At 45.6% G+C, this 16,931-nt stretch overlaps 1 non-coding gene across 1 annotated transcript; it reads right to left on the bottom strand.

Annotated features, from left to right (window-relative positions):
• Nucleotides 1–16,279: 16,279 nt before the first annotated feature.
• On the bottom strand, nt 16,280–16,382 carry LOC125933570 (U6 spliceosomal RNA). Its single transcript, XR_007461001.1, has one exon. It is a non-coding gene; the product is annotated as a U6 spliceosomal RNA (small nuclear RNA).
• Nucleotides 16,383–16,931: the final 549 nt, after the last annotated feature.

Below are 16,931 nucleotides of genomic sequence, written 5' to 3'. Positions count from 1 at the left end.
TTTCAATCTCTCTTCCAAGGGTGGAATCCAGTCTGCAGAACGCATTACAAGTTTCGATAGCCACCTTTTAGTGATGAGTGAGATCATTGGTTGGAAGAAAATGCATCTTCCACGTTTAGACCCTTTTTTAATGTGGCTCCATTAAATAGACACGTGAAAAAAATTTCATGTGGGGTCGTAACCACTGGCTAATTGCCAGGAGATGAATCAGATGGATACTTGGTAATTAAATCGTCTGCAATAAGTAGAATGAGTTGCAGCCTAGTTATTTGCATGAGCTAAATGTCCCAGTTTGTTGTACTGTGTGGTCACGCGAACCCCTCCTTACCTTACTATTATTTGAACGGGCCGGGAGGATAGATTTGCTGTCGTTTTGAGAAAGAATGTGTTCACGTGTCAGAAAAAACACCTTATTTAAAGTCATATATTTCTGTACCCCTGCATTAGCTCCTTAGAGTGGAGCAGAGAAGCAGACTAACTTACAGCCTTCTGGAATGTGGCTGGCCAAGGAGCCCAGGCCAGAACAGGACTGATGGGTCTGTGAGAAAGTACCACCCACAGTCTGGGCCTCACCCAAGCTGGGCCGGCTGCACAGGTGCTGTGGGGGAAGCTGGAGGCTCTTATTCAGACCCACCTCAACATTCCCACCAGGCCGATCAGATGCTCGCTAAGGAGGGGCCCTTTGACCTAGTTCCGGACAGCAGGGACAGCCGTCTAGCTCTGAGGATCCCCGTGTCTCCAGGACCCTCTACACTCACTCTCCAGTTCTGCAGAGCCAGACTCTGGCTCTCCCATCGCTGCCCTCTTGGGACTTCTCGATGTCACATAGCTAGAAAAAAAGACAAATCTTTTGTTTTTAGAAATGCGAAAGCATTAGATGATTGGCCAACGTTACCTAGGTGGGTTGTGGTAACACCAGAACTGACATTCAGGCGTTTTAATTTATTGGTGAGTGTTCCTGATGCATGGGGAAAAAAAAAAAGAAGAAGTGCCATATTTCAGTGTCCTCTTGCCCATTCAGGGACAAAGCCTCACCACCATCCAAAGAAATGACATCAGTCGCTGGTAATTGGTAACTGGTCTCTTTAAAACATCCTCTCCTGGATTTGAGATTCAAAATTGTTCTGTGATTTCATTATAAGTTGGGAAATCTACTCCCATTTGCTCCAATATATTCGGGTAAGATCAACTCCCACACTGGATTAATTACCTTGTGAATATCACACAGATTTATTAATAAAAGAATTGATGTCTGTTCAGAATGAATCCTATGTTTTGGGTAGTTTTGTTTTCAGCCTTTATTCACTGTGTCCTCCGTAGGTGTGAACAAGGCAGAGAAAATACAGTTCAATTTGGCTACCAAATTCTCGGGTGACTTTTAGGAGCCTACAACTGTCATTTTGGAAGCAGGTAAATGACACTCTAAATCCAGCTGAAACAGCTACACTTTGAACAAATGTGATATAAGTTCAGTTCTTCCCCTTTCCAGAATTTTGACCCATGAGCAACTCTTAAATATGGGAAGCATCAGAAGCATTAGAAAGGGACATGGGGGTCCAGCTGTTCCAACGTGACCTCCAACTTGGAACTATTTATCCCAAGAGATCTATCTTCAAGGGTTTCTATCCTCCTTTCATCCTTTAAATGGGTTTTTATTGGGGCGCCTGGGTGGCTCAGTTGGTTAAGCGGCCGACTTCTGCTCAGGTCATGATCTCGCGGTCCGTGAGTTCGAGCCCCGCGTCGGGCTCTGTGCTGACAGCTCAGAGCCTGGAGCCCGTTTCAGATTCTGTGTCTCCCTCTCTCTGACCCTCCCCCATTCATGCTCTGTCTCTCTCTGTCTCAAAAATAAATAAACGTTAAATGGGTTTTTATTGTGTCAGTACATAAAGACAGAGCATCTGCAATACTCTGCCATCTTGAAACTAAGAAAATGGGTCTCTCCCAACGTACACTACGTGCAAATCAATTAAATATCAAAATTACGTAAAAGCAATGGGTCTTATTCAGTAAAAAGTGAATAAGGAATCAACATGTAGCCTTCCCTGAAGATGTCGTGTGTGTAAAAACTGTAAAAATGGAAACAGTTATACAAAACAGGAGAAAACCCAAAAAAACAGAAAACACACAGGAACACAAGAGTAAAAAAAAAAAAAAAAAAAGGAAGATGAAAAAAAAAAAACCAACCCTCAAACTGGAAGAGAAATCTTTTCTGTTTGAGTTGTGGGTTAAAGGGCTTTCAACTTAGAGCTGTGTTCCACCAACGTCGAACTGAGTCTTGTTACAACAGTTCCTTCAGGTTTTATAAGCTGAAGCCCTGAGTCCGGTGGAGGCTGGGCTGTGGGATCTATCTGAAGTCTGAGACTGTGCTCTGATCAGAATCTCTCTGTGATCAAACATCCGGAACTTCGAACTCAGGCCTTGAACTCAGGCCTGATCTCTTCCTCTCTCACCAAGAGTTATCTTCAAGGATGCTCCAGGCCTTCAGGCAAATGGCCTTTTGGCTTATCTACTCTCCCGGTGGGTCAGACATGCCCGAAAATATGTTTCTCATTTTGAAATCAACCAATACCTCTCAGCTATAGTAATCAGCATAGGTTGGCTCCTTTTTTTTTTTTTTTAAGAAAATAGAAATTATTTTAAGTTAGAATAAAGTTATTAAAATCTAAAATAAGTTGTAGTTAAATTAAAAAATTTAGAGTTTGCAGGGCACCTGGGTGGCACAGTTGGTTAAGCACCAACTCTTGATTTCGGCTCAGGTCACGATCTCATGGTTTGTGAGTTTGAGCCCCAAGTCGGGCTCTGCGCTGACAGTGTGGGGTCTGTTTAGGGGTCTGTCTGTCCCTCTCTCGCTGCCTCTCTCTCTCTCAAAACAAATAAATAAACATTAATTTTTTTTAGAGTTTGGGAAAAATGTTTAAAACATGATTGCAAAACAAGACAATAGAATATATTTAGGTTTATATGAGACACAAGGAAAACTACAGAGTTTTAAAATACCAATTGCACAATATCATGGTGGCTGGGTAAACAGTGGGTTAATTTCTAAAACCAAATATACAAGCCCTAAAAAAATTTTCCCTAAGCTTTTGTTTGTCCGGGAAAGTATTTATCTTGCCTTCCTTTCTGAAGGACGACTTTGTGGGTAAAGCATTCATGGTCTGCAGTATCTTTCATTAGTGCTTTGAATGTCTCGTCCAGCTCTCTCCTGGTCTGTAAGACCTCTGCCAAGACATCCACTGATGGCTTTGTGGGAGCTCCCTTATATCAGATAATTGTTTTCCTCTCACTGCTTTAAAAATTGCCTTAGATTTTAGGCAGTTTTATTATAATGTATCTTGGGGAAGATCATTCTGAATTGAAACTTTGGAGTGACCTAAGAGCTTCATGAACCTGGTCATCCAACTCTCTCCCCAGATGTGGGAAATTCTCCATCAGGATTTCTTTAAAGTTTATTTATTTTGAGAGAGAGAGACAGAGAGAGAGCAAACAGGGGAGGGGCAGAGAGAGGGAGAGACAGAATCCCAAGCAGGCTCTGTGCTGTCAGCACAAAGCCTGATGTGGGGCTCAAACTCATAAACCATGAGATCACTACCTGAGCTGAGATGAAGAGTTGGATGTTTAACCGACCAAGCCACCCAGTTGCCCCTCCACCAGGATTTCTTTAAAAAAAATTTTTTTTTAATGTTTATTTACTTTTGAGAGACAGAGACAGGGACAGAGTGTGAGTGGGGAGGGACAGAGAGAGGAAACACAGAATCCCAGGCAGGCTCCAGGCTCTGAGCTGTCAGCACAGAGCCCGACACGGGGCTTGAACTCAGAAACCATGAGATCATGACCTGAGCTAATGTCAGATGCTGAACCGACTGAGCCACCCAGGCGCCCCTCCACCAGGGTTTCTTTAAATAAGCATTCTGTTCCTTCCCTTCTTCTCCTTTCTGGATTCCAGTGATGAATATGCTGTTTCTATTCATGTGTCTTATAAGGTCCTATAGGCTTTCTTCTTTCTTTTGTATTTATTTATTTTTTATTTTTTTAGCTTTTGCTCCTCTGAGTGGATAATTTCAATTCATCCGTTTTCAAGCTCACCTCTTTTTTCTTTCGGTTGTTCAAGTTTTGTTCGAATTCTTCGTTGGATTATTCAGTACAGCCATCGTGTTCTTTAGCACCCAAATTTCCGTTTGGTTCTTTGTTATGTTTTCTACCTGTTGAACTTCCCATTGAGATCCTGATACCATTAAATTGTTACCTGTGTGTTCACTTTTTGCCCTCTGGGTATCTTTACAAGAAGCAGTTTTGAATTCTTTGTCAGGAAGTTCCTGGATCCCCATTTCGTTGGGGCCAGTTATTGGAGGGGCACCATATTCCTTTGCTGGAGTCATGTTTCTCTCATTCTTCATGATTGCTGTAGCCTTGGACAGGTGTCTGTTCATTGAAGAAGCTGTCACCTCATTCAGACTTTATGAACTGCAGTTGGTGAGGGAAACTTTCGCCTGTGGGGGGAACATGCTGTGATACCAGACCACGAGGCACAGGGTGCCAACATGGGAGGTATGTGTCAGGCACTGAGTCAGGGAGGGAGTGATGTCATTTTGGCTCAGGCTGCTGAGGTCCATGGCATCGATAACTGTGTGGTCCTTGGTTGAGCGCTGTGAGGGTGTGCAGGGGTTGCAAGGGCAGTTGGGGTCCTCAGTAGGTCCAGGAGCTGGGGATCAGCGTAAGCAACAGTGATGGCTGGGGCTGGTGCTGTTCACGCACTTGGCCGCGGGGGCCAGCGGCACGGGCCGACGGCAGACGCACGGGTAGTAGTGGGGGGTAGGGCAGGCAGCAAGGACCAGGCTCAACTTTGGGCATGCTGGCTGCTGCGGGCTGTCATGTGCTGTCCGCTGACTGCACTGTGTCCCGTTGGGCACGTGCATAGCAGCGGAGGTCAGTGACCGGCGTCTGGCGGGTGGTGTGCAAGAGGACGGCTGAGAGACTAGCCCTGAGTGTGTGCGTGGCAGTAGGGGGTCAGCCGGGGGGGTCTAATCTGGTGTCTTGCTCTCATGCAGCTGCAGGGTCTGGGCTGGCAGCCGTTGCAGCCGAGGCGGGGGGTGGAGGGGACCAGGCACTCGGGAGGCTTGTGTCAGGGGATGTGAATACCCACGGAGGAAAAGCTGGTGAAATCTGCAGGGCTCTGTGCTGGCCGCTGGTGTCTCTCGTGGGGACAGTTGCCAGGTCTGTCTGCAGAGCAGGTGCCCGGGAACCGGGATGGCTTCTGCTGCGTGGCCGTATGGGTGGCCCCTGCTCTCTTCTTTGTTCCCACCTGTCTCTCAATGTCTCAGCTCTGCCACCTGGGTGGGGTGAAACCAAAGCAGGTTCTTTCACGTGGTGTCCTGAAAGGCCAGGGAAGCTCACCACTTAGCTCCTTCTTTCTTTCTCAGGCAGGGGGACTCTCTCTAGCTGGGGGGGACTCCCCCTTCACCCTGGGCAATGCCGGCTTCGTGGCTGGGGCGATGAGGGCAAAGCCAAGATATCTTCCTTTATTCTCACGTGTGGTTGTCCTCCGGTTATTTGTTACTGAGGTTCTTTAAGTGGACCCCAGAACCCTCCCGGAGCTGTTGTTGTTTGCGGGCAATTGTCTACTGGTTGTTTTGTGCTGGGGGCGGGTGGAGGCTGGGGTCTCCCCTGCTTATGGAACGTCTGACTCTGCCACTTTCTTACCTTTGCTGAGCCTCGGTGGCCTCCCTTGTGACACGTGAACAGTAATGGCACCTCCTTCCTCGACTTCTGTGTGAGATAAGAAGGCAATGCTTGGTTCAGAGTGAGCACCGAGCCCATCGCAGCAATCTTATGTCATGCAGATCGTGGTGGTGGTGATGCTCGGCAGGCTTCAGCACCATGGCCTCCTGCTGGCTGACTTGACCTTGATAAGATAAATCGGTTTGGGGTCGCCTGGGTGACTCAGCTGGTTGAGCAACCGACTTCGGCTCAGGTCACGATCTCACGGTCCGTGAGTTGGAGCCCCGCGTCGGGCTCTGTGCTGATGGCTCGGAGTCTGGAGTCCGCTTCGGGTTCTGTGTCCCCCTCTCTCTCTGCCCCTCCCCTGCTCATGCTCCATCTCTCTCTCTCTCAGAAATAAACATTTAAAAAAATAAACCAGTTTGTCTATCAACCAGTAAAACTAGGAATCATCCAGTGTGGAGAGCCACAGTCACATGCACTGAAGGCTGGTCCAAGCCTGACTCCTCCTGACTCTGTCCCTTCCTGGCCCGGTGACCTTCGTCATCTCAGCACCTTGGTGAAAATATAGCACCACGACGATGAATGGGAAAACATATACAATGGGCTAAGTGCATGTGCCTGCTTAAGGAGCAGTAAGCTCTCTCCCCGTGACTCTTTCTTCTCGAAGGATCCTGTGATAGGGACACAAACCTGGTGGCTTAAGTTCTCAGATTTATTTCCAACCCGGGATTAATTAAGCCACAATTTGTTAGAGCTGAAATCACAGACTTCTGAAATCAATGAGCTCAACTTCCTGACCCTCATTCAAAAATTATATGTTATGCAGAATACGTATTTGCAATAAAACCTCAAACACTATGAAGCACACAGAATAAGATGTTCATCCTACTTTTCTTCCTGGAGAGAATCCCCATTGATGGGTCCACATGTCACCTCCAACATACTTTTTGTATGTTTCCATACACATAATTATACATACACACAAACACATGCAGCTTTATTTACATGAAAAATGCATTTATCTGTAGAAATACGTGTATGTTTCCATGTTTCTATATAGCCTTGAAAATGTCTGCCATAGAAAAGGCCTTTTTATTTCAATATTTTAAATCTACCTCATTCGATTTCACTCCTGCAAAAAGTCACATGGTGGGGATCAGGATATGAAAAGGCAGCAATCATTCTATGCTCATGGCTGGCTCTCGTCTCTCTGCAGTGTTTATCACAAACAATACCATAGTGAGTATCATCATATCTGCATGGTGTGTGCACATATGAGAGTATTTTTGTAGGACAGACCGAAGATGGGGAATACTAGATCAAAGTTTATGCAGTTTGTACATTGTCATAGCTCCTGCTAAATTGTGTCCAAGAGATAGACCCAATGTAAGTTCTCATAATAAGGCATGACCATGATTTTTGATTCGCATCTGCATTTATCGATTCTGCATTTCCTAAATTTGTTTTTTTTATTGTTTTGAGACAGAGAGAGAGAGGAATAGAGAGAGAATCCCTAGCGGGATCCGCGTTGTCGGTGTAGAGCCCAACGTGGGGCTTGAACCCACAAACCATGAGATCATCACCTGAGCCGAAATCAAGAGTCAGATGCTCAACTGACTAAGCCACTCAGGTGCCCCATTTCATAAGTCTTTTTAATTTTTCCAGTCTGATGAAATCAAGATGATATTGTGATTTTTGTTTGCATTTTCCTGAGTTACAATGGACTTGGGAAATTTTCATGTGCTTTGGCTAACTGATTTTTCTTTACAAACTGCCCTTTCAAATTATTAGCCTATTTTCTCTGCCTTTTAAAAAACGATTTTCTAGGCTTTTTATTTTTATTGAACATTGATCTTTAGTTGGTTATACGTGCTACAAATACTTTCTCTTTTCCCCCTTTTAAAATGTTGCTTATGGTGCCTTTCTTTCGTTCTTATTTCATTTTACAGACGCATTAACATGCTACGGAGTTAAGTCTCTTGAGGTTTTCATTTGGGGCTTCTAGGTTTTCTGATTTTTTCCAAGACAAATATTCTTGACCCCAAAGTTCTATAAATACACTCTATATCTTTTTCTCAATATTTTCCCCACGCTTTTCATCTAGAACCGCAGACCATTTGAAATTCATTTTCTATATAGGTGGGTGTCGAATCTGGATTTTTTTTTTTAAATAAGCAGTTATTTCATTTTACAAGTATAACTTGCCCTGTAGTCTTTTCTGTCGGATTCGACTGCTCTGCATGTGACCTTTCCTTTATCATCTTCTATCATAAGCTTCCGAAGCCTCAGAGAACTTACAGGGTTTTCCTAGAGCAAAGCTTCTCAACTGAGAGCGATTTCGTTTCCACTTTTGGCAATGTCTGGAGACATTTTCGGTTGTCGCTGCAAGGGGGGATGCTACTGGCATCTAGTGGTAGAGGGTCAGAGATGCCGCTAAATAAACATGGCACAAGGCCGTCCCCCCACCCCTCACATACCGCACCCCTGCAAAGGATTTCCCCGTTCAAAATGTCATTGATGCCGAGGTTGTGAAATCTCGTCTTAGAGCCATTACGGCATATGACTATAGGTCTGAGGAAAAAAAAAACAAATCCTACTTGGAAAAGGTACATGAACATGTTTTAAAATCAGTATTTACAATTGCTGGCTTTTCGTATCCGTTGATAAATCCTCCGAAAGTAGTGATGTGTAGGAGCTGGCTGTTTTCCAGGTGAGAATACTGTGACTTTTCACACTGTCATTCTTTTTTTCTTCACTTTTTTTGTTTAATGTTTTTTTTGAAGGAGAGAGAGGCAGAGCGTGAGCCGGGGAGGGGCAGGGAGAGAGAGGGAGACACAGAATCCGAAGTAGGCTCTGGGCTCTGAGCTGTCAGGCTCTGGGCCGTGGGGCTCGAACCCACCAGCCGTGAGATCACGACCTGAGCCGAAGTCAGACACTTAAGCGGCTGAGCCACCCAGGCGCCCCTCACACTGACATCCTACGAGATGCTCCCTGTCTTCACTCCACAACTGGAATATTTTATTCTCACCGACGACATTGTTTGTTCCTTTGAATGACAAACGCATATACCAATTGTGTGCTCTTTTCAAAGCACTGGCTGTGAGCAGACCAGGTGGGGCGCAAGTTTTCAAAGCTGACTTTACCCCCTTACGAAAACCGGACTGATGGAAGCAGCATGTCCAGGTTTGGGACCCGGGATTTGTTTTTTTTTTTTTTTTAATTTTTTTTTCAACGTTTTTTATTTATTTTTGGGACAGAGACAGAGCATGAACGGGGGAGGGGCAGAGAGAGAGGGAGACACAGAATCGGAAGCAGGCTCCAGGCTCTGAGTCATCAGCCCAGAGCCCGACGCGGGGCTCGAACTCACGGACCGCGAGATCGTGACCTGAGCCGAAGTCGGCCGCTTAACCGACTGAGCCACCCAGGCGCCCCCAGGGGGATTTGTATTTTTATCAGGTGAACCGGATGGTTGTGAGGACGAGCTGGGTTTGGGGACCGCTGCATGCGATGCTCACAGACATCCTGTCCATGGGAACAGAAGCTCCAGAATGGCTCTTTGCCCTGAAGGGAATTTAACCCCGAGGATAAAGTAGGACCGGGGCTTTTAGGGTTAAAGATTTCCCTGTATCCACCAGCATCAAGAGATGTAGTAAAAAGATGACTCATAGTAACCACGATCTCTTTGAGGTTTCAAAATATCATAAGGGAAAACCAAGGGGGTTGAAGGAAACAAGTATGCAAGTTGCTCATTTTCTATGGCTGCTAATGATAGTTTGTGTGGGTTTAGTTTTCTTTCATCTCAAAATGGATTTAAACATTAATTAAGTATCATAAGTCTGCGTTGCGTCTAACAAACAAATATAGCTAAGCCTAGAGAATGAGATCACATGGATTTGGTCCGCACGATGCCAAGAAAGTGCCGTGAGTCACCTAATGCCACCCACGGAGGCATTTTGCAAAATCTTCTGATAAACGGACCTTTTGACGTTTATCAAGATGTTTAGCGTCCGGGGCCACTCAATCCCAGAGATAAAAGAGGTCTGAGCAGAGCGGTGAAAGGCTTGAACTTCCAAAATTGCTTCAGCGATAGCCAAATCATTTTCTCAAGCACACTGAGCAGTTAGAAAGCGACGACAACCAACGGTTGTCTTCAAGTCCTTAGATGTTAGCCTTCCCCATCCGTCCTATCTATCATCAAGTTGGTTTTCTGCGGAGTGTGTCAAAGAAGGAAGAAAAATTCGAAGAGAACTGACAAAAATTGAATATATGCCTGCCAATTCATAAAGATACCTGTGGTGGAAGAATTATTTTAAAAAAAAGATCCGAGAGCTAGCTAGACCCAGGTCCCTGGTGGAGAGCATTTTGGCAAAGGAAAGTGAAGGGTAGAAACCAGAGCATGTCTGAGGTCCCTGTTAATCCTAGGGACTTGGTGACATCTATACACAGTCAATCTGTCATCCAGATGATATGAAATCCGGCTAAAGACGGGATGGTGGGCAAAAGAGGGCTATTTCTTCCCATGTACATCATCTACCGAGAAAATTAGGGCATCCGATAGCCCTGATCTGAGTACTGACTCACGACTCCCTCTGAAGCCACATCCAGAGTGTGTGGTTACTGGAGCAGGAGGTCTGGCAATTTGAGAATGACATCCGAAAAAAGGAGGGTCTTAGGATTTTCACATCTGTAATAAATCAGCAGGCAAGGGGCACCTGGGTGGCTCAGTAGGTTGAGCGTCTGACTCTTGATGTTGGCTCAGGTCACGATCTCATGGTTTGTGGGTTCAAGTCCCAAACCGGGCTCCGTGCTGACAGTGCAGAGTCTGCTTGGGATTCTCTCTCTCCCTCTCTTTCTGCCTCCCCCTGCACCTCTGTCTCTCTCTTTCTCTCTCTCTCTCTCTCAAAACAAGTAACTAAACTTAAAAAGAAATTAAAAAGAAATCAGCAGACAAAGAAGTGTCAATGTTGAACTTAAAACTACCTAAGATTTGTGAGTACATCTATACAGGTAAATAAACCCGGTAGCAATCAGACGTGGGATTAAATCACTCAAGAAGGCAGATAAGTAATTCAGGAGCTATCGAAATCAGTGCCTTTGTCCCCAAACATCTTTTCTTCCCTAATTATGAGAAATTACTCTGTTTTTCATAAGGCCTGAAGTTCCAAAATAAAAAAGAACTTGGTTAGCGGGGCACTCAAGTGAAGGGGACGGAGCACTGGAGTAGGAGTCAGGGTCTGGGGTCGCTGGGTCGCTAGTTGTGTGACCCTGGGGCATTCACTTCCTCCAACTAGGCGCTGGAGTCTATAAAAATTCGGCTGAAACCAGATTGGTAGTTTTCAAACTGTTGAAGTCTCGTTTCCGTAGAAGGGCTGCAAGGAGTCCACCAACATGGGCATTCAGTTTTGTTTTCAAATGTAATTTTGCTCATTTATTTATTTATTCTTAGTTTTCATTTAAATTCCAGTTGGTTAACATACAGTGTTATGTTAGTTTCAGGTGTACAATATCGTGATTCAACACTTCCATACATCACCTGGTGCACATCACCTTAATCTCCATCATCTGTCTTACACACCCCACCTCCCACCTCCCACCTCCCCTCTGGTGACCATCAGTGTATTCTCTATGGTTGAGTCCATTTTTGGGGGGCACCTGGGTGGCTCAGTGGGTTAAGAGCCCAACTCTCGATTTCAGATCAGGTCATGATTTCAAGGTTTGAGAGTTTGAGCCCCACGGCAGGTTCCATGCCGACAGTGCGGAACCTGCTTGGGATTCTCTCTGCCCCTCCCCTGCTCTCTCTGTCCCTGTCAAAATGGATGAAAAAATAACATGTTTTAAAAGTCTGTTTTTTGGGGGCGCCTGGGTGTCTCAGTCGGTTGGGCGTCCGACTTCGGCCCAGGTCACGATCTCACGGTCCGTGAGTTCAATCCCCGCGTCGGGCTCTGGGCTGATGGCTCGGAGCCTGGAGCCTGCTTCTGATTCTGTGTCTCCCTCTCTCTCTGCCCCCTCCCCCGTTCATGCTCTGTCTCTCTCTGTCTCAAAAATAAATAAACGTTAAAAAAAAATTTAAAAAAAAAAGTCTGTTTTTTGGATAATTTTACTCATTTAAATAACTCAGTTGATATACAACATACACATTTGTGATTACGTGTGATTCTGTGCCGATGGCTCGGAATCTGGAGCCTGCTTGGGATTCTGGGACTCCCTCTCTCTCTGCCCCTCCCCTGCTTGCACTCTGTCTCTCTCTCAAAAATAAAATGAAACGTTAAAAACATTTTTTAAATAAAGTGATCACCTTTATAGGAATACAACATATCGAGGCTGACAAATTCCTGGCAGATCAGCTCAGAAGAGGGAGACAGCGTGCCCACATGGTTAAGACCAGCTTCAGCGTGATAAGGGCTAAGGCAGGCAAGGCGCACAGGGAACCAAAGGTGACAGGTGGAGGGGAGAGGAAACAGGCTAGAGCCAGGTCCCTGCTGGCACACTGCAGGCCTTCAGGGGACACCCTAGCACCATCCCCTGTTGCCCTATAAAGGGACTAAATAGGAAGTGTCCCTGCGTCTAAAAGTTGCTTCTCCTCCCTCATAATTCTTGCTTGGGGATTCTCTCCATTTCCAGGATATAGCAGCCTACCTGGCCTTGTCATTAATGTTGACATCTCTCCATTCTAGAAGATTCTCCCCAAGGGTTCCTGCCTTGAGATGTTTATTTGGTTGTCTGTTATAAACCTAGTCTATCTTTCCAACAGGGAATACGCAGACTCCTTAATCACATCAATAAACACCAAATAGATCAAAACAAACAACAACAAAACCCGGAAATTCCAGAAGCTTTATAAATAAGTTCTTAAATGTCCTTAAAAATAAAGACAAAATAACTTTTATTCCTGCTTTTTCCAACCTGTAATATACCCAGCAAAGGATGGAAAAATTGGGGATCATGAAAGACTCGAGGTATCCCCGAGTTTCTTCAAAATTTTCTCCCAGGGCCATTAAGGGGTAAGCACGGGGATGTGCAGGTTCAGCTGTGGAGCCTGGAAATCCCAACTGAACGCTCAAGACACAAGCTCACCTAGTGTGGACTCCCACCTATCAGAGACACGGAGGATGGTGGAATGTGATAGACCTGGGTTCAAATCCCAGCTCTGCTCCCGCCAACTATGGGCCCTTGGATGATCTTCTGATTTTCCCTTTTCTTACCTATAAATGAATAATGACACCTTCCTTGCAAGATTGCTGGAAAGCCTAGGAAACACCATCATGGGCGAAGTGCACAGCATGGTGTCTGGCATCTAGAAGCCACTTAATACGTCGTTGGTATTTATTGTTGCCGTTCTTCTAGGATGAATACCATTTGTAGGCTTGAGGCAGAGAAGACTGAAAATAAGTCTGACTACTGGGAAATGTGCTATTTCACGTTTCAGTTAAAATATCTGAGGAGTTGGAAGCCGGCGATCCTGACAACAGACGGCGCTCTTTTAAGCGGCTCCCGTTTGCAAGGTCAGGTTTAGGCGGACCTGCCTGGCCCCGGCTCTGAGGCTCTGCTCACCACCGGCTTGGCCGTGACAACGCTTGGCAAGGAGGAAATATGGGAGTTTTCCGTCTAACAACCTGTACAGGCAGCTGAAGCAGAAATTCACTTTAAGGCTATACGATCTGATCTGATTGCGTTGATTAAATCAACTGGGTGCCTCCCACAAGACTTTTCTAATAAAGGCGAAGGTTTTGAAAAGAACTTCCCCATTTGCCGCAGTGAGAAATGTCCATGAGCCATATCTTTCTGTGATGGGAAAACACGACACGAGACGTGTCTATAAGCTCATCTAGATATTCTAGGGAAAAATAGTCTCCCTTGTTTTTTTTTTTTCTTTAAGGAATTGCTCCATTTCTAGAACATCTCTTTCTGTCCTTTTTCTTTCTCCAGTAAGAAAGTCAAGGGGAAGGTAAGCATGGTCTCTTATTCAACACGCGTAACATGAAGTGAAAAGGTTCTCTTCATTCTTTCCCCCCAGATAGTCACCACTTATTACCCTCTCTTACTCATTCAATCTTGCAATTAATTCCAAAAGTAAATATTCTTAGTTCGGAAATTTATTTCTAGGGGCCATCCCTGGCGAGCAAAAACGGCATAAGTACCGTGTGAGGGAAATGGTTACATAAATTCTAGTTCATCCTGAGAACAATACTCTCCAGTCATTACATATACATCATAGCAGCGTATTAACGTGTCCATAATAAGTTTCAAAGGGGAGGATGAAGGCTACTAAATAATCTTTACTGAATACTTTTAAGTGATAAACAGACATGAATAGAAAGAAGACCAGAAAGAAATCTATCAAAATATTAACCGAGTAGTTTTTCTCTGGGTGGTGAGAATTGTGGTTATTTATTCTTTTCTTTGTTAGTGTCTCTGTTCTCTAAGATACCTAGGATGAGTATATTTTACTTTTGCCGTTGAACACAAACAAAATAAACCTTTTTCTTTTAATTTAAGAGACTATTCCCAAACCTACTTGAAACCAGAGAAAGGCAGTGCAATTTAGGAACAGAAAGAATCATAGGATGACCTACCTCAGGGCAGGATGCATTTGCTGAAGGAGGGCTAATTCAGGAATGCTGTCGCCTCAGCTCAGATACTGAAGGAGGGGAGGAAGCAGGGCACTGACCACACGCGCCTCCCCTATAATCAGCCATCATCTCGGCGACCAGCTTCGCTGCCTCAGGCGTAAATTCTTCCGCAGTTGCTTTAATCTAAGGCTACCCTTCTCCCTGATGACCCGGTGGAGGTCCCTGTTTCCCCAAAGGTAGGCCATCCTCCGCTGGGACTATGGACGATTTTAGCTGCTGCACAGGCTACAAAATAAACAATGGTCTTAAGTCGTATTGAACCACAGGATGGGAGAGTCCGTCTCTATGTTAGTTTCCTATTGCCACTGTAACCGAGAACCACAAATTTCGTGGTTTAAAATTACATAAGTTTGGGGCGCCTGGGTGGCTCAGTCGGTTGAGCGTCCGACTTCAGCTCAGGTCACGATCTCGCGGTCCACGAGTTCGAGCCCCGCGTCGGGCTCTGGGCTGATGGCTCAGAGCCTGGAGCTTGCTTCTGATTCTGTGTCTCCCTCTCTCTCTGCCCCTCCCCCGTTCATGCTGTGTCTCTCTCTGTCTCAAAAATAAATAAACGTTAAAAAAAACATTTAAAAAAAAATAAAAATAAAAAAATAAAATCACATAAGTTTAGGGGCACCTGGGTGGCTCAGTGGGCTAAGCGTCCGACTCTGGCCCAGGTCATGATCTCGCGGTTCGTGGGTTCGAGGCCCGCGTCTGGCTCTGTGCCGACAGCTCGGAGCCTGGAGCCCGCTTCGGATTCTGTGTCTCCCTCTCCCTCTCTGTGCCCTCCCCTGCTTGTGCTCTGTCTCTCTCTCTCAAAAATAAATGACCATTAGAAAAGGAAATAAAGTTACATAAGTTTATTCTCTTGCAGTTCTGAGGGTCAGAGAGCTAAAGCTAGGATCAAGGTGTTGATAGCTGCACTCTTTCTGAGGACTTCAGGGGACAATCTGCTTCCCTTGCATTTCCTGACTCTGAGAACCTCGCACGGCTTCTGGTCGTTCCAAGGTACTCTGTCTGACTTTGACCTTCCTGCTGCTGCCTTTTCTTCTCTCCTTCCTCCTCTCCTTCCCCTCCTCCTCCTCCTTCTTTTTGAGAGAGGGAGAGAGTGGAGAGAGGGGCAGAGAGAGGGAGAGAGAGAATCCCCCCAAGCGGGCTTCATGCTCAGCTGGGAGCCCAATGTGGGGCTCAGTGCCACCACCCTGGGATCAGGACCCGAGGTGAAATCAAGAGTGAGAGGCTTAACTGACTGACCCATCCAGGCGCCCCCCCTTGCTTCCTTCTTATAGGAACCTTTGTGATGACATCGGGCCCACCCAGGTCCCGGTGTCCTAACATAATGACATGGACCAAGTCTCTTCTGCCTTAGAAGGTAACAAACACATTCACGGGTTTCCGGGATTAGGCCAAGGACATGTTTGGGGACCATGATTCACCCGACTACAGTCTCCCTAGAGAATTTCTTTCCACTTTCTGGGCATCTGGCTACCTCAGTTGGTAGAGCACATCACTCTTGCTCTCAAGATTATAAATTCAAGCCCCACGTTGGGTGTAGAAATTACTCACAAATAAAAATCTTCAGGGAGCGCCTGGGTGACTCAGTCACTTAAGTGGCCGGCTCTTGGTTTCGGCTCAGGTCCTGATCTCACGGTTTGTGAGTTCGAGCCCTGCATCAGGCTCCACACGGGGAGTAACGCTCTGTCTCCCTCTCCCTCCCCTCCCTTCTCCCACTCAAAATAAATAAATAAACTTTAAAAAAAAAAGGTAAGAATATTAAATTTTTTTTTTCCAAATAAAAGAAATAAAAATCTTTAAAAAACAAAACAAAACAATTTACTTTCTGCTTCATTCACGGTGTATTCTCTACATGGACAGAGGGTGGGCCAGGAAATCGGGAGAGACGTCTTCTTTCATTCAGGGAGAATACAAATTAGCAATGGGAACATCGAACAAATATGGAACGCTTCCTGAATTTGTAAGTCACCCTTGTGCAGAAGTGACGCGAATCTTCTCTGATTCCAACTTTAGTTTATGGGCTGTTCACGCGAGCACTTAAAAGTGCTTATTACTTTGATGAAGCTTATGAAGACCCATCGTATCCCAAATAAGTTAGCTTTCTCAGCCCAGGGGACTGAGGTTTGGTTAGGAAAGCCATCTGCACAGATTAAAATGACAAAGAAAAACCAAAGCAAACCAACCAAAAACCAACCAAGGGACCCAGCCACGGGCCCGTGAATACAGAGAGCAAGCTGACAGTTTGCCGTGGGGACGGGGGTGGGAAGTTGGGAAAATGGGTGAAGGGGGGCAGGAGACACAGGCTTCCAGGAGTAGGATGAATAAGTCACGAGAACAAAAGACGCGGCACAGGGAATCGGGTCAACAGTATTGCGATAGCGTCGCGAGGAGACAGATGGGGGCTACGCTTGTGAGCACGGGTTGTCTAGGGTTGTCTAGACCCTTGTCTAAGGGTTGTCCACCCATTGTGTTGTGCAGCTGACACGAATGGATCGCTGTGCCACCTATGCTTGAATAAAACACTTCTTTTGAAATGGCAAAGGTGCAAGTTGCTGAAAAAAAAAAAAAAAACAACACCGGTCCTTT

Source organism: Panthera uncia, chromosome D2 (genome assembly GCF_023721935.1).
Source record: "Panthera uncia isolate 11264 chromosome D2, Puncia_PCG_1.0, whole genome shotgun sequence".
NCBI lineage: Eukaryota > Metazoa > Chordata > Mammalia > Carnivora > Felidae > Panthera > Panthera uncia.
Note: the sequence above shows the minus strand (reverse complement) of the source record. Positions and strands in the feature narration are given on the sequence as shown.